The 18,423-nt window shown below is 44.8% G+C and overlaps 1 protein-coding gene across 5 annotated transcripts in view; it reads right to left on the minus strand.

Moving 5' to 3' along the window:
* The window catches only part of SGCG (sarcoglycan gamma), a 296,440-nt gene that overhangs the window by 229,904 nt on the left and 48,113 nt on the right, over positions 1-18,423 (minus strand). For 3 of the 5 annotated variants that reach the window (XM_059720488.1, XM_059720479.1, XM_019481961.2), the window contains exon 2: positions 9,790-9,961. The exons of the other annotated variants lie outside the window; for them this stretch is intronic. The gene's annotated coding sequence lies outside the window, so the exon portion shown is untranslated. The remainder of the gene's footprint in view (positions 1-9,789; positions 9,962-18,423) is intronic. 5 annotated transcript variants of the gene reach the window in all.

Below are 18,423 nucleotides of genomic sequence, written 5' to 3' on the forward strand. Positions count from 1 at the left end.
GCAGAGTCTGAACACTTAGTCTTCACTGTGGATAGAAATGAATGAACTATTTACAGCCAAATACTGAACAAAATGCCAGATCACTTTCCCAACAGATGCTGGGGCATTACAAATAAACAAAGTGCAACTAAAGAGCAAAGCAAGGGAGAGCAAAGTGCAACTAAAGAGCAAAGGAGTTGCTTTGCTCTTTAGTCACAGTTAAATTATTTCTTTACTGGTCATACATTCTGCATCACTTATAAAACAAAATAATTAGCTATTCAATGCTGAGTACCCCAAGATGCATGTATCCAGGATATCTGATCTTTGAGGAATATAACAGAGGTCATCTATTGCTAATTCTATAGTGCTGACTATTTGGTCAGAGATCATAGGAGACAAAAAAAAACTGACTCTCCTTCTATTAACAAACAAATTTAACAGACAGAACATTGCAAATCTTTACATATATATACACACACTTACACTGTCATTTGGTATACCAGGTATGTACAGATCCAGTGTTCATTTCAACAAGATGCAAAGAGACTAAGTTTGAATGTTCATTCAACAAGTAAAGCTGGTAAATTTAGCACTTTCCTTTATTTTCTTCATATTTCTTTTTCCATCTTTTCTTCTTGATTCTATCCCTAATCACTAGGATGTACTCAGTGTATCCGTGTGCAAAAAATAAAAGTCTTTCACTGTCTTTCCAGTTTTATTGGTGAAGCTCTCTGTTAAAAGTATTTTAAAAGATTACCTATTTTTTTAAATCCTGGCAAGTTAGATACCTGCCTTAACCTACATTTGAAATAAAAACAAGCACTGAACAAGTCACTTAAGTCCTGGCATTTGGTGTCTGCTGTTGGGAACAGTAACTGTTCTCTATTCACTGCCAGGGTGAAATCACAGCAGGACGAAAAGTTTAAAACATGAAAGAAACAGGAGCTTCAAAGCCACTGGGGATCTCAGAGAAAGACAAGTGGAGGCATGTAAGTGTGCTCATTTTCTGGTAGACTTGACATGCAGTAAGATTTAGTGAACAATATCTGCACAACTGAGATAGCTGAAGCTATCCAATAGTTTATTTTGGAAAGGATCGTTGCATGAGAATTATTTTGTCTGTATAATAGCCAACACATTCATATGAAGGGAAACTGAAAATAGAGTGACCAGAAAGAAAGTACAAAAGATGACAAGGAACTGGTTAGTTTAAAGGATGAAGAAGACTTATTACCGTGGACAGCTATTCTGCAGATCAGCAATTCCCAAAATACTAGGCAAACCCCCCATCAAAAAGGGAGAAAGATATGCAGGGGTGCACAGAAAAAACATAATGAAAAGAGCAGGTCTCTAGCAATGTAATATGGGGCTGAATGGCATGAAATTTATTTCATGTTGAACCCTTCTAGTGGATTTCACAAGTTAGGGAAAAGCTGCTATAAGTGAAGTGCAATGGATTTGTGTTCTCAGTGTAATTCATAATAAACAGGGATACACATTGCCACTGGCAGATTGAGATAGGACGGGAAATAAATGAACACAAAGAATTAAATTCCTTTCTTATCCACAGAGGTGAGTCCTTCAATGGAAGGTGACCTATCACCTGGACAAGGGAGATGAGATTGATGTCATATATCTTGACTTCAAAAAAGCCTTCGATCTGGTGTCCCATGATCGTCTCTTGGAGAAACTGGCCAATTGTCGCCTTGGGTCCCCCACGATCCACTGGCTGGAAAATTGGCTCCGGGGTCGGACCCAGAGGGTAGTAATTGATGGAAGTCACTCATCGTGGTGTCCTGTGACCAGTGGGGTCCCCCAGGGCTCTGTCCTTGGACCCATACTGTTCAACATCTTCATTAACGATGTGGACACTGGAGTCAGAAGCGGACTGGCCAAGTTCGCCGATGACACCAAACTTTGGGACAAAGCATCCATGCCAGAAGACAGGCGGGTGATCCAGGCTGACCTGGACAGGCTCAGCAAGTGGGCGGATGAGAATCTGATGGTGTTCAATGCCGATAAATGCAAGGTTCTCCACCTTGGGAAGAAAAACCCGCAGCATCCTTATAGGCTTGGCAGTGCTATGTTGGTTAGCACTATGGAAGAAAGAGACTTGGGGGTCATCATTGACCACAAGATGAACATGAGCCTGCAATGCGATGCTGCGGCTAGTAAAGCGACCAAAACGCTGGCTTGCATCCATAGATGCTTCTCAAGCAAATCCTGGGACTTCATTCTCCCCCTGTACTCGGCCTTAGTGAGGCCGCAGCTGGAGTACTGCGTCCAGTTTTGGGCTCCACAATTCAAAAAGGATGTGGAGAAGCTTGAGAGAGTCCAGAGAAGAGCCACGCGCATGATCAGGGGTCAGGGAAACAGACCCTACGATGACAGGCTGAGAGCCCTGGGGCTCTTTAGCCTGGAAAAGCGCAGGCTCAGGGGTGATCTGATGGCCACCTACAAGTTTATCAGGGGTGATCACCAGTATCTAGGCGAACGTTTGTTCACCAGAGCGCCCCAAGGGATGACGAGGACGAATGGTCACAAACTACTACAAGATCGTTTCAGGCTGGACATAAGGAAGAATTTCTTTACTGTCCGAGCCCCCAAGGTCTGGAACAGCCTGCCGCCGGAGGTTGTTCAAGCGCCTTCATTGAACACCTTCAAGATGAAACTGGATGCTTATCTTGCTGGGATCCTATGACCCCAGCTGACGTCCTGCCCTTTGGGCGGGGGGCTGGACTCGATGATCTTCCGAGGTCCCTTCCAGCCCTAATGTCTATGAAATCTATGAAATCTATGGAAACTACTCCCAACATAATAGAAGAATTGCATAGTAGGTACCTTGCCTAAGTGCTACTTGTTTTATTTAAGATTATAATCTACTGTTATCAATTTACCACCCTTATTTTCATTTAAAATATAAATTGAATGTGACAGTAAAAAGGAGGTGAAAAAGATGGACAATGAAAATAACAAGAGAGGAGGCTGAATGGATGAGAGCTCTTCTCAGAGGACTGTGTGCGAGTACCATATATTCCTTCATACAATATACACCTTTCCTCCCCTAAAAAACAGCTTCTGGAAATTGGAGTATGCATTGAAGAAAAGGATATATGGGAATAGCAGTTTCAACTACTTAAGTTTTGGCCAGGTAAAAGCCACTAAAGCCTATAGTCTACACAGGAAACACAGCAATAAGCAGACTCAGTTCACAAGGAAAGATCTTTTTTCCTTCAGTCTGCCTTTCAGACTGGGGTGGGGGGGAGGCATGCCTTTGAGCAGGAAGGGCAGGAGGATTTTCATCTGCTTTAAGGACTCTAAAAAGTCCCTTGAGATTCCCATAGTACAGTGCAAAACAAAAGGGGAATGAAGTCACATCACTGCATCCCCTCTGGATCCACCACTGCAAATGAGTCTATGGGAAACAGGAGTCCAGAAGAACTGTCTGTACCTTAAGGACACCACATGAAGGTCATAAGAGCAGGCTACACCAGTGGAAAGGAAGGATAGGAAGAGTGGCAAGAAACTGGCCTGTCTAAACAGCATATTCTTCGAAACTGGAAACTCAAAATGAAATCTTAGGGTGCCACTATCCAGGAACCAGTTAACTGACTGGGTAAGAGATGTTCACACATATAGGCAGAACATTCCGGGTAGAATAGTCACTTTTTAGGTGCTGAAGTGCTGTAGCTCCAACACCAGGGGGTGAAAATGAGCACCGAGGCACATATGCCTCCCAGTGAGTGAGTGGTGGGAGTGTTTGTTCCTATACTTTGGAATCCCAGGAGCTGGGGTACCTGTGACTGGGATTTTCACCAGCAAAGTGAGCAAAACTCTGGCTTGCATCCATAGATGCTTCTCAAGCAAATCCCAGGATGTCATCCTCCTGCTGTACTCAGCCTTGGTGAGGCGGGAGCTAGAGTACTACATCCAGTTCTGGGCTCCACAATTTAAAAAGGATGTGGAGAAGCTTGAGAGAGTCCAGAGGAGAGCCACATGCATGATCAGAGGGCAGGAAAACAGGCCTTATGATGAGAAGCTGAGAGCCATGGAACTTTTCAGCCTGGAAAAGCACAGGCTCAGGGGGGACCTGGTGGCTTCCTGTAAGTTTATCAGGGGGTGTACATCAGGATCTGGGGGAACGCCTGTTCACCAGGGCACCTTGTGGGATGACACGGTCAAATGGTCACAAACTCCTCCAAGACTGTTTCAGGCTGGACACAGGGAAGAACTTCTTTACTGTCCGAGCCCCCAAGGCCTGGAACAGATTGTCACCAGAGGTGCAGCAAGCACCTACTGTGGACTCCTTTAAGAGTCAATTGGATGTTTATCTTGCTGGGATCCTGTGACCCCAGCTGACTTCCAGCCCCTGGGGCAGTGGGCTGGACTCAATGATCTTCCAAGGTCCCTTCCAACCCTAATGTCTATGACATCTATGAAATATCAGGGCTGCTCAGCGACACAAAACAGTGGCGGGGGTGGAGGGGACAGGCACAGCTGGACCCACATCCTGGTGAATAAAGGGAGCAGAGGGAGCTCTGATTTTCTATGATAAAAAAACCAAAATCAAACCTCAAAATATACAGATATTTAGAATGTACTTAAAACCAGGATCCCCAATTCTTCATGCACAAACAGGAGTCATCAATGGCTCAACAGCAAACTGGGAAGGAGGTGTCAAGTGGGTTCTACAAGTGTCTGTCTTGGGTCTGGTGCTGTTTCATATTATTTGGGGAATGAGATTGTGTTTGTAGTGGATATTGAGCCGGATGAGGATCCACTTCGGAGGATAGAATTAGCAATGATCTGGACAAACTGAATATGGTGCAAAATTAATCAAATGAAATTCAATAGGGTCAAATTCAATAGGGTAAACTCCTGAACTTAGGTTGTTAAAACAATCAAATGCACCAATATGAACGGAGAAATGATAAACTAAGTGGCAGTACTGCAGAATAGGAGCTGGGTGTTAAAGCGGACTGCAAACTGAATACAAGCCAGTGTGTTCTTGAAAACCCCCCCAGAAAAGCCAATGGAATTCTGGGATATATTAACAAGCATGTTGCATGCAAAGCAGTGGAAGCGATTCTTTCAGTGAGATCTCATCTGGACTATTGTTTCCATTACACTTCAAGAAAGACATGAACAAAAAGGAAATGCCCAGCAGAGAACAAGTAAAACATTTCCCAAAATTGTGAACGTGATTTATGAAAAAGGGCTGGAACGAACTGAGATTATTTAGTCTGGAGAAAAGAAGATAAAAGAGAACCTGATAATGGTTGTTATAAAGAAGTGAATATGGTAATAAACTAAATTATTTTCTGTGACCAGGGGCACACCAAAAGAAACAAATCTTAAATTGCAACAAGGGAAATATAGATTGGATATTTGGAACAACTTTATAACTGAGGATGGTTAAGCACTGGAACAGATAACTGAGAATGGAGAAATGAGAGAAATGCTGAGAACTAGAACTGAGAAATGCAAAGTGCTCCATTCTTGAGAAGAAAAACCCACACCACACTTGTAGGCTTAGCAGTGCTACACTTGCTAGCACCATGACTGAAACATAGTTGGGGGTCATGATTGACCACAAGATGAACATGAGTCATCAATGCAATGCTGCAGCTGGCAAAGCAAACAAAACTCTGGCTTGCATCTACTGATGCATCTCAAGCAAGACCCAGGAAGTCATCCTCCCACTTTACTCAGCTTTGGTGAGACCACAGCTGGAGTACTGTGTCCAGTTCTGGGCTCTGCAATTCAGAGAGGATGTAGAGAAGCTTGACAGAGTCCAGGGAAGAGCCACACACATGATTAGAGGACAAGACAGCACACACATGATTAGAGGACAGGCGGAGAGACATTGGCCTCTTCAGCTTGGAAAAGTACAGGCTCAGGGGTGACTTGGTGGCAGCCTATAAGTACATAAGGGGTGTGCATCAGGAACTGGAAGAAGGTCTAATCACCAGGGCACCCCATGGGAAGACAGGTCCAATGGTCACAAACTCCTGGAAAACCATTTTAGGTTGGACATAAGGAAAAACTTCTTTACTGTCCTAGTCCCCAGGGCCTGGAATAGACTCCCCCCAGAGGTGGTACAAGCACCTACTCTGGATACTTTCAAAAAACACTTGGATGCCTATCTTGTTGGGATCATTTGACCCCTGCTGACTTCCTGCCTCTTGGACAGGGGGATGGATCCGATGATCTTGCAAGGTCCCTTCCAGCCCTAATGTCTATGAAATGTATGACATACCTAGGGAAGCTGTGGAATCCCTATCTTTGCAAATTTTTGAGTGGGTCAAACATCTCTGCCTTGAGGAAGAGGTTCAATTCAACAACCTCCTGAAATACCTTCTAGCCCTATTTTGTATTATTCTAAATTACTCATCTAATACATCTGTGTGATCAGTTGGTTCTTCAGGACATGAACTTGTGACAAGTAGCTGTACTTAATTTTATGAATATTTGTTGGTAGAGAGAGATAATTAACTGTTAGTCTGAAATTAGGCAGAACACAAGGCAACATGGCACCTTACAGACCATGGGTGGACAATTATTTGGGCTGGAGGGCCACTTAAGGAATTCTGGTGAGCTGTTAGGGCTGTGGGAGGAAGGTGGGGTGCTGATCTGGCCTCAGCATCCCATCACAGATGCTGCCTAGCAAGTTTGGGGGGGAGGCGACGGAGGACCAGGGAGGTGCCAATTGATCCTATCCAGCCCTGGTCCCATCCGCCCTGCACCCACCACTGGGGGCACTGGATGGATTTGGTGGGATCTCCATGCAGACCAACCTGGGACCCCCCTGCAGGCAGGGCATGCTCAGCCGGGCAGATGTGAAGGGGCTATAGGCAGGCAGGGAGTGGTGTCCAGGAGTGGAATGGGCAGGCAGGGCTGGAATCATGGGGCAGTGACAATGCACAGCCAGGGCTTAGGGCAGAGTACAATCTGTTCCCTCCGTTTTCCTGTGATGGGTGCCAGTTCCCTGCCTTGTGGTTACCAGCAGAGCTGGTGCCTGTCGCAGGGACATGGCGGGGAGTGCATTGCAACACTGCCTGAGGCCCCAGGCCCTGCCCCTACTCTGTCACCACCCAGCAATCCTGGCTCCTGCCCCCCCCCACCCATCCTGATCCCCACCCACCTGTGGCCCCATCCCATCTATCTGACTGAGTATGCCCTGCTGGCAGGGGTCCCAAACCACTCACCATGGAGGCCCTGCCCACCCACTCACTCCTCCCACTCACTCCTCCACTGCCCCCAGCAGTGGGCATGGGGTGGATGGGCCAAGGTGCCCAGGTAGTGGGGCTGGGTCAAGCAATATTGGTGGAGACACAGGCAGTGGCAGCTGGAAGTGTGAGGGCAGAGTGTACTGTTGCCATGGACCCACAGACTACAGCTCCCGGTGTGCTTGAGGGCCGTGCACAGAGATAGGGTAGATTGCACTCTGCACCAGGTGGCACTTAGTATCATAGTACTTAGGGCTGGAAGGGACCTAAAAAGATCATCAGGTCTGACCCCCTGCCCCAGGCAGGAATGGGTGCTGGGATCATATCACCCTAGCCAAATAGCTGTCCAGCCTCCTCTTGTAGATCCCCAAGGTAGAATAGAGCACCACCTCCCTTGGGAGTCCATTCCAGACCCTGGCAGCTGTAACTGTGAAGTAATGTCTCCTGATGTCCAGCCTGAACCTTCTCTCTAACAATTTGTGGCTGCTATTCCTAGTAACCTCGGGTGCTGCCGGGGGGAACAGAGCCTCCCCCAATTCTTACTGGTCCCCCCTGGTGAGTTTGTAAACAGCCACCCTACTCCCTCTCATCCTTCTCTTGTGGAGGTTGAACAGGTCCAGGCCCTTTAGCCTCTCTCTATAGGGCCTGCCCTGCTGCCCCTTGACCATGTGAGTGGCCCTTCTGTGGACCCTATTAATGCTAGCCACATCCCTCTGGAAGTGCGGTGCCTAGAACTGGATGCAGTACTCCAACTGTGGCCTGACCAATGCTGCATAGAAGGGAAGGAACACCTCCCTGGACCCGCTTGTGATGCATCTGTAGATGCACAACAAGGTGTGGTTAGCCTTACTGACCGCTTCCTCACATTGGCAGCTCGTGTTCATCCCGGAGTCAACAATGACTCCAAGATCCCTTTCTGCCACTGTGTTGACAAGAAGGGTGCTCCCCAACCTATAGGCTGGCTCCTCTCCCTAGATGCAGCATCTTGCACTTGTCTGTGTTGAATTCCATCCTATTCTCATCTGCCCACCTCTGTAACCTGTCTAGATCTAGCTGGATTATGTCCCTTCCCTCCAGCATGCCCACCTCATCCCACAACTTGGTGTTGTCAGTGAATTTGGACAGTGTGCTTTCCACACCTGCATCCAGATCGCTGATAAAGATGTTGAACAGTACAGGCCCCAGGACCGAGCCCTGGGGGACTCCACTGCCCACAACCCTCCAGGTCGAAACCCTCCACTTCCATGCACAGGAGTGGCAGAACTAGTCATATGTGCACAGCCATGGCTGCCCCCCTGCGCCTGGGCTGGGTGGGGCAGAGGAACCCGCTGTAGACTGGACAGAATCACTTGGTGAGCCAGATCCAGCCCACAGACCATATTTTGCCCACCCCTGTCATAGATTAACACATTCAAAGAAGCATGAGCTTTTGCATGTTTCAACTGCTGAAGTAGGCTGTAGCTTATGAAAGTTCATGCCTCTCTGAATGAATTACTCTATTAGGTGCCACATGGATCTGCCTTCTGCCTATTTTTGCTGGTGTCACCTTTATTTCAACAGAGTAATTCATAGGCATAAAGATAGACATGAATTTAAAACTTCATTGAACAGGGGTCATAAATGGCAAGACAAATTTATTTGAATTGGCAATATATTATCTCAATGTAGCTTGTGCAATTTCATCCCTAAACTACAAATTATTTTTGAAAGACACATACGGAATAAATTATTATACTGGATTCTGGCAGTGAATTGTGGCCATAATTCTTGCTTCTTATTTCTTCTTGTTGCACCTAAAGATAGCTTGTGAATTATTTTACTATGTTTTTTCCTTCTCAATTTATTATCAGTGTTTTAGAACACTAAATCTAGTATTACCTACACATTCTCAAGTATCTAATTCCATTTTTCATTTTTCTATGTTACTTATAATGAATGTGTAATGTAGTGTAGTTAATTTCTCCAAAGTTTATGAAAGATATAGGAAGGTGTCAGCCTAATGCATCGTTAATCAAATAGCATAGGTGTAAGCCAAAAATCAATATAATGAACAAAACATTTGTTTGTTTACTTTAGTAATGTAATGCAACATTAGAAACCAACTCTGTGAATAACAGAGCACAGAACTTCCTATGTCACTTCCACAAGTCACATGACATTTCCACGTTTATGAAACAGTAAAACCACCACTGTCAATTATTACACCATTTTTCATCAGAAAATATTTTATCCTTATCTGCTGAAGGCTATTTCCAGTTTCTTGCTGTTTGTGAATATTACTGTCTAACTGTCTGTCTGCACTGGAACAGCTGTCTGCTCTGTCTTTCCCTAAGGATAGAAAGCTCATGTCTTTTGATGTCTCTTCTCCCTCTTGGGGTGGGACAAAAGAGGGAAATGAACTAAATGTAGTGCTCTGTACGCCACCAGATACGCTCCAGGTGTTTAATAGTGCCCATTCTCAACTTTAGTGCATATTTAGATGCACTGCTGGATTAATCTGTGGTTAATTTTTTTCAGAGAGGAGCAATTAGGCTGCTACAAGTTTCTAGGTAAATGTCTCAATGACAAGACTTCTTACCAGTCTATGAAATTTGCATGGATCAACTCCTCATGAAATTTCTGCATCACTTCTTCAGAACTGGCAACCATTTCAAACTTCATAGTATATATTCAGTGGTTTGGGCAAAGAAGGACTAATGATAGCAGACTGGGTAAGACAGCCATTTAATCAGCAGGCTGCATAGCAGCATCTGTAAGAACAAGTACAATTATTTCACAACTCATACCTAAGCAAGTGATGCTAGCTTAAGATTTTTATTTTTACTTTCTTCAACAAATTGCTAAATCAAAAGTCATCACTGATCAGAACAACACATACCTCAGTATGTAACTTGTCTCACTGGCCAAAAATAGTAAGGAAGAATGGTATTGTCACCAGTACTTCTGATGAAGCTATACAGTAAAGGAAGTTCAAGTTCATAAATTTAAGGCTCTACTTAGTCTACATTTATATCTGTCACATTGCATATTTTAACTAAAGATAACTACAAAAGTATCTTTGTTTTTAATTTTGTAAAAGTTTCCATCACTTGATAATCACATCTCTTTTCAAATAAGCTCCATTATTGACTTTATATAAAAGAGCATTACAAAACAATTGAAAAAATATATCAATTAACCTTCCAAAGGAAAAAAAATCATGTTTCATTATTTCAAGCATTTTACACAAGGTGGTTATGATGGACCACTAACTGTATCTGATAACACCTGTTTGCATTTGGTTGCTTGGGTGGTTACACATTTAAGACACTTGATTTTGGAATTCAGTCTTTTCCCCTTATTCTAAACCATTCTGAAGATCGGCACATACAAGGTATATGCGAAGACTATCTTCATTGGTTTCCCCTAAAACACAAAGAAAATGAAAGGCTAGGTATGACTAAGATGTTTAAGATTGAGTTTCTTTTGAGTCCAACTGCCCAAGTGGCTGACAATTTTTATGGAAGGTGTTATGAGGTGCTACTGAAGCTGCCTGGCACTGTTTTCAATTGCTTAGAGCTTTGCCAGTCTTTAACCATTTCGGCTTAAATTTTCTATGCTGGGCATCAGGATGAACTGATTTGTAAAGTTTCTGAACTCTTCTTTCCAAGATTTCAAGAACAAGGTTTATTAAAGACACATTATTTTTGTTCACATAGCATTCTTGCAAACCTTATTTATGGAGTTTGTTTGGGCGGGGGAGGGGTTGCTTGGGTTGGGTTTGGTTTGAGTTGAGAAGTACTAGGACCCCCATATTTTGGAGTACTCACTTGAAGTTTGGCAAGGGAGTGGCCTCTGTGCCTTGTGATTATAATTTAAGAAAAAACTATAAAATCCATCCAAATTTGGCCAAATTATAAACCTGTAAAAATAGGGCTGCGGGAAAATCCTGCAATGACTTCCTGCAGTTTGGCAAGTCGGAAGAACTGCAATATGCGTATCCTCTGGACAGCATACCATATCTCCATTGGAGCTAATCTCACCATGGACTTGCCCAAGCCAAAGTAGTTGGCCACAAAATTGAGGTTATTAGGAGTTGCTTGATTTGTGATGCTGAGCAATCCTGCTATGCCAGCACCCTGCCCCTGCCCCTGCCCGTGCTTGTGCCCCATAGTCCCAACCCATAGTCCCCTGGCCCTGCCAGTGCCCCACATTCCTGATCTACAGCCCCCTGGCCCTGCTGGTGTCCCTCACTCCCAACCCGCTGTCCACCCCCCCCCCCCAGTGGCTCTCACTCCCAACCTGCAGCCCCCAGTTTCCACTGGTACCCTTCACTCCTGACCTGCAGCCCCCCAGACCGGCCTGTGGCCTTCACTCCCAACCCACAGCCTCTGGCTCTGCTGGTGGCCCTCACTCCTGACCTGCAGCCCCTTAGCCTTGCCAGTGCCCCTCACTCCTGACACTCCATAATTAAAATGAAACATCACTAATATATATAAAAAAAAATCCCCAATTTTCGGTTAAAAAAAGTAACCCCAAATCCACATTTTTCTGTGATTAAAATGAAACACCACTATATATATATTCATAATTTCATATTGGGGTTACTTTTTTTAACCGAAAATTGGGGATTTTTTTTTTTTTTTTAAATCAGGGAAAGCAAGGATTCCTGGTAATCAGCATTCCTAGGGAATCTCTGGAAACTAGACCTGGAAGGCATACTGAGATCTCTATTCTACAGACCCCTAGCTGAAGAACACCATCACAGCATGCTTCAGCACCATTTTGACATGCTTCAGATGTGAGGAGACTGTATATATTTGAATGACACTGAAACAATTCAAGCTAGAAGAGCTTCAAACTGGAGCAGGATTTCAGGCACTTCAACAAATACTCAAAAGCTACTTTCTTTTATTAAAGATGATTCATTACAATTTAGGAAAGCTCTATGATTTCGGTACATTAAAAATTAAATTTCATTTCCCAAATTAAATTTTCTGACCTTCTGAACAGCTGTTTCAGTTTAAATTGCACTGTGATGGGGCACCAAGTCTGCCCCATCACAAAACTTGGGGGGAGTGAAGGAAAGCAGAAAACTTACCTTAGCCACCAGTCCTAGGAGAAAAGGGGCGGGGCTACCCAGATGGGGGAGAGAGAGACAGGATAAAAACATAAACAAAGAGAGCAGCACCTGCCAAGGGAGAGGGGAGAGAGTGCTGGCTGTGGGAGAGACAGCAGGTGGCTGGAAGGATTTAAAGGGGAAGTAACCCAAATTTAACTGGAAAAAGAGAAGAGAGCAACCCAGAAGAAACAGGGAGAAACTACAAGAAAGAGAAAAGGGAATGTAAGAAGGGTCCTGGAGAGAGACTTACCTGGGAAGATGAAGTGAGTTAACAAAGGAGGACTTTGATCAGTGAGTCTGATACCTGAAGACATCCCAGAGACTTAAAATTAAGAGAAAGGAATGAGAGGGGATGAAAACTAACAAAGAGAAGAGAACCCCACAATGTTGATATCAGTAGTAAATACAAGGTGACCTAGGATTGCTATTTGCTTGGGATCCGTGCGGAGGAGAACGGGGAAAGCAACCAAGAAATTGAGAGTTCTCAAAGAGAGAGGGAACTAAATATATATAAGATGTTATTTATCTAAGGGAGACATAATAATTGTGCAGAAGAGTTATTTTTGTTGAACCGCAGATATGATATCTTTCTCATCTCTCAGGACTGTGTTTATTTCTGTATCTTATTCCATCGAAGTCGTGGTGGGTGACAAATAAAGGAAATTAACCAGTTCATATTCAAACAAGAGACGATGATTTATTTTGCGGGCATAGCTTAACTCTCACGTACACTATGAACAGCTATTTTGCAGTTTACTCATACCATGTTTGCCTTATAAATTCACAAAAGCTATTTGAAAGATACTTGAATCTTTTTAATCAATGGAATACAAACACAAAACGTGCCCTGTGTATCATGCATAATTTATCATAGACAATGAATTTACTACTGCCTGCCTTAGGGCTAAATTTACAGGCAAAAATAAATTCTCCTCCTATCAAGCTCCCATTTGCAGAAATTTATTTCAATGGCACACATTGCTATAATTCCCCTTGCAGAATACATAAACAGCAAGTTGTATATCTGCAAAAAAATAAAATTTCTCCCCAATCTTCTTTTTCTGTTACTCTTATTGAATTGCTCCCCTGACTTCATAGAAATCATAGAAATTGAGGTCTGGAAGGGACTTTGAAAGTTCATCGAGTCCAATCCCCCTGCTCTGGGCAGGAATACTGCTGAGATCAAATGATCCCAGCAAGATGTCTATCCAGTCTCCTCTTAAAGACTTCTAAGGCTGGGGACTTCACCACCTCCCTGGGAAGTCTATTCTAGATTCTGGTCACCCTTACCAGAAAGAATTTCTTCCTTACATCCAACCTGAAACTATCCTCTACCAGTGTATGGCCATTGCTCCTTGTCTTCCCTTGGAACATGCTAATGAACAGTTTTTCTCCCAGCTCCCAACACTCATCCTTTACATACTTACAGATAGCCACTAGTCCCCCCTCAGTCTTCTTTTCCCCAGGCTGAACAGTTCTAGATCCCTTAGTCTTTCTTCATAAGGTTTGTCCTCCAGGCCCTTAATCATTCTTGTGCCCCTTCTCTGGACCCTTTCAAGATTCTCCACATCTTTCTTGAAGTGTAGCACCCAGAATTGGACACAGTACTCCAGCTGGGTTCTCACCAGCACCAAGTGGAGAGGAAGTATCACTTTCTTAACCCTGCTCATGATGAATTGGTTAATGCATCCTAGTATGCTATTAGCTTTGTTGACTACAGCATCACATTGGTGGCTCATGTTCATTCTGTGATCAACCATAACCCTGAGGTCCCTTTCAGGATTACTTCTTCCTTGATGATGCACTCTGCATTTATCCTTATTGAACTACATCAAGTTACACCCTGCCCAACTTTCCAGCTTGTCCAGGTCTCCTCGGATCTGCGTCCTATCCCCTAGCACGACCGCTTCCCCCATAACTTAATATTGTCTGCAAACTTGAACAGCATGTTTTTCACATCCTCATTTAAATTTTTGACACAGATATTGAACAGCATGGGGCCAAGAACTGAACCCTGCAGGACACCACTGGCCACCTCCTGCCAAGACGATATAGACCTGTCCACTAACAGTCTCTGGGTTTGGACTCTGCCAGCTCACAATCTTCCAATATTTTTTATAAGTGTCATGGGAAACCATACCAAAGGCCTTTTTAAAATCCAAGTACATGACATCAACTGCATTTTCTACATCTAAGCAGTTCATTACTTGATCTTAAAAGGAGACGAGGTTGGTCAGCCATTACCTGCCTGCAAAGAAACCATGTTGGCTATCCTTCAGCATCATGCCATCTGCCAGTCTTTTACAAGTGGAGGTCTCAATAATTTTTTACCAAAATGTTACCCTGTATTGAGGTCAAACTGACCAGCCTAGTTTCCTGGATCCTCCCTCCTCCCCTTCTTAATGACTGGCACCATACTGGCCCTTTTCCAGTGTTTCAGGACCTCTCCCAAGCACCACGAGTGTCAAATACCTTCACCAACAGTCCTGTAATGACTCCAGCCAATTCCCTCAGCACTTTCGAGTGTAGTCCATCCGATTCTGCTGAAGGACCATATTCAGTCACTCTAAGTGCTCCTTCATCAGTTCAACACTGACCACTGGTTGGCAATCACCCCCCCCACCGCATCCATCCAGTATCTGACCAGGTGGACAACCACCATTTGCTTGCAGGAACACCAATGCAAAGTATACATTAAAAAGTTCATCTTTCTCCTAACTATCTATAATCAGCAGGGATCCAGGTTTTCCATTTCCCATGGAAAAATGGAGTAAACTGTGGATTTTACTTTTTACCAGAGGCAAATGCCTCTGTTTTACAAGAGAAACCTGTGGATGTTGTCATTTTGCAATAAGCTCCCTGCAGAGTTCTAGCTTGCAGGGAGCTGGGAGGGAGCCAGAGGAAGGCAGAGAGACAGGGGGATCCATGTGCATGGACATGCATGTGTCCCCAGACAGCCCACAGAGCAACTCCAGCAGTTAGAATGGGGGGGGGGGGGGGAGCTGGATAGGGCTGAGGCTGCTGCCCAACTGGGTGAGGCTTGGGGCCTGGGGCCACAATGCGTGGCTGAAGGACCCCAGCAGGGAGCAGGACAGGGCCACGGGTGGCTCATCCGGGGGAGGTCCAGCTTCCCACTGCTGCAGACACTCCCAGGGGGTAGGGGGACCTGTGCCCCCCAGATCTGTACCTGCGGTAGACGCAGGCTGCAGCCTGTAGCCCTCTCTGCATACAGCCCAGTCATATGTGGTGTCCCACCAGGTCGCCATTATTCTGATGATATCATATTCCCTATTCATTAGCAGGAGTGCCAGTTCCTCCTGCTTATTCCCCACACTTGTAGCATTTGTGTATAGACCCTTAAGTCCCCCATTCGTAACCCCCAGTTCCCCACTGCTCTGATATCGCTCCTGCCTCTAGACACCTCTCTGACTGCCCTCTCTATGTCCTTCCTGCTTGACTGTCCCCTGACTTGCATTCCGCCTGCCCACACATTTCCAGACGCACCTAGTTTAAAGCCCTCTCCAGCAAGTCAGCCATCCTGAAAGAAAACAGTTTCTTCCCCCTTGACATGAGGTGTATGCCATCTCTTCCTAACAAGCCTCTATTCCAGAACAGCATTCCATGTTCATAAAATCTGAAATCCTCGCTATAGCACCATCTCCTGAACCTCCAGTTGAACTCCTCAATACAACTGTCCCTCCAGGGGCCCTGGCCCCTGACTGGGAAGATGGAAGAGAAAACCAACTGTACCCCCAACCTCTTGAGCCCAGCCATCTCGTATGACCTGCCCAGGGTTGCTTCTGCCTGTGACATTCGTGCTCCCACATGGATGAGCAGTATGGGGTAGTGGTCAGAGGGCCAGATGAGTTTTGTAATAATCTCCATGACATCCCAGATACAGGACCCTGGAAAGTAGCAGACCTCCTGTGCAATCGGATCCAGCCAGCAGAACACCCCACTGAAGAGCAAGTTGCCAACTACCACCACCCTAACACCACCCACCACAACACTTCTACATTCCCCATAGTACATACGTTGGAGGATAGCACTAGGATTCAGAGTGACCTAGACAAATTGGAGGCATGGGCCAAAACAAATTTCATGAGGTTCAACAAGGACAAGTGCAAAACCCTGCACTTAGGATAGAACAATCCCATGTACCAGTACAGGCTGAGGGCTGACTGGCTAGGCAGCAGCTCTGCAGAAAAGGACCTGGGGGTTACAGTGGGCAATAAGCTCAATATAAGCCAACAGCGTGCCCTTGTTGCAAAGAAGGCTAATGGCATACTGGGCTACATTGACAGGAGTGTTGCCAACAGGTCAAAGGAAGTGATTATTCCCCTCTACTCAGCACTGGTGAGGCCACATCTGAAGTACTGTGTTCAGTTTTGGGACCCTCACTACAGAAAGGATGTGAACAAATTGGAGAGAGTCCAGCAAAGGGCAACAAAAATGGTTCAGAGGCTGGGGCACATGACTTATGAGGAGAGGCTGGGGGAACTGGGTTTATTTAGTCTAGAGAAGAGAAGACTGAGAGGGGAGTTAATAGCAGCCTTCAACTACCTAAAGGGAAGTTCAAAAGAGGATGGAACTAGACTGTTCTCAGTGGTGGCAGATAACAGAACAAGGAGTAACAGTCTTAAGTTGCAGCAAGGTTAGATATTAGGAAGAATTTTCTCACTAGAAGGGTAGTAAAACACTGTAACAGGTTATCCAGAGAGGTGGTGAAAGCTCCATAATTGGAGGTTTTAAGAACCCAGCTAAACAAAGCTTTGGCAGGAATGATGTTGGGGATGGTCATGCTTTGAGCACGGGGTTGAACTAGATAACCTCCTGAGGTTCCTTCCAACCCTAACTTTCTATGATTCTATACATCCCCTCTTCTGGACAGGACCTTGCCTCCTTTCCTTTTCTGGAGCAAGTGCCTCTGGTCCTTCCCCCATCAGTGGTGCAAGGGTGTCATAACCATTGCACAACTGAACTGGAGAAGTTTCCCTTGCAGCATGCAGCCTGGATCCTGAAGAGACCACCTTCCACTCAGTTCCATTAAGGTCCTTCCACTTCATCTTCTTGTCCTCATTCTTCTGTTGCAAAGCCTTGCTGTACAACTCATCTATCTCCTGCTCTGGGTCTTGAAACAGCATGGTATGTTCATTCTCCTGCTTAACCTGGCACTTCTGTTTAGTTGCAGTGCTGGCCTCTTTCCAGGGACTTCAAAGGACTAAGGAAACAATTCTCATGTACACTAAGTCCCTTTGGAAGTTATTCCAACAATTTGAAAATCTATCCAAAAATACAAAAATGTGTTTGACATATGGGTAAAAAATGAAGAGATTACATACACAAATGGTGCCATTTTGAATAAAATAACACAATACTGTTTATGGAATACTTAATAAAAAGAGGAAATGATGACAATATTTGTGTGGATGAATCATTTATAATTATACAGTTTCAGCTTAAATTTAATAAATATGGATATCATTTAAATGATACACATTATATACCTACCTAACATTTTTTGTTAGGTGTATGAAATTATTTAGTTATTTGATACACCCTCTTTAAAAAAAAATGCTCTTTTTTGTTGATCAATTATTGATCGATTGTCAGTGGTCCCTCGAAGTCAAGGATGACATCCATCAGGCTTGATGGGTCTTCAGGTGACAGAGAAGCCTGATTCTGGATGCACACATTCTTTGGCAATGGGGGCATGATGTTGCATGGGGGAGTGGGATTGGCAGTCCTGGGTTGGTCTCCTTCTCCTTCATTTGTCACCGCTGTTCTGCCTCAGTATCGAGTTGTTGGGCTCAAAGTGGAGCGTGCCTTGGTGGACCAGGTGGCAACACGCCAAACAGTCAGCAGCTTGCTCCTCCCAGCTGTTGGTGTCAATGCCTCTGTGCTTGAGGGCAACTTTGAGTGTGTCTTTGCACCATTTCCTTTGGGCGCCCTTCAAGTGTTGGCCAACGGAGAGCTGAGAGAAGAGAATCTGGTAAGGGAGGCAGTTCTTGGACATCCAGACACAATAGCCATTCCATCAGAGTTGAATTCTCAAGAGCAAGGTGGACACAGCTTCATGGAGGATGCTTGCACTGGTCCAACGGTCCTCCC

This window comes from Alligator mississippiensis, chromosome 1 (assembly GCF_030867095.1).
Source record: "Alligator mississippiensis isolate rAllMis1 chromosome 1, rAllMis1, whole genome shotgun sequence".
In the NCBI taxonomy this organism is placed as follows: Eukaryota; Metazoa; Chordata; order Crocodylia; family Alligatoridae; genus Alligator; species Alligator mississippiensis.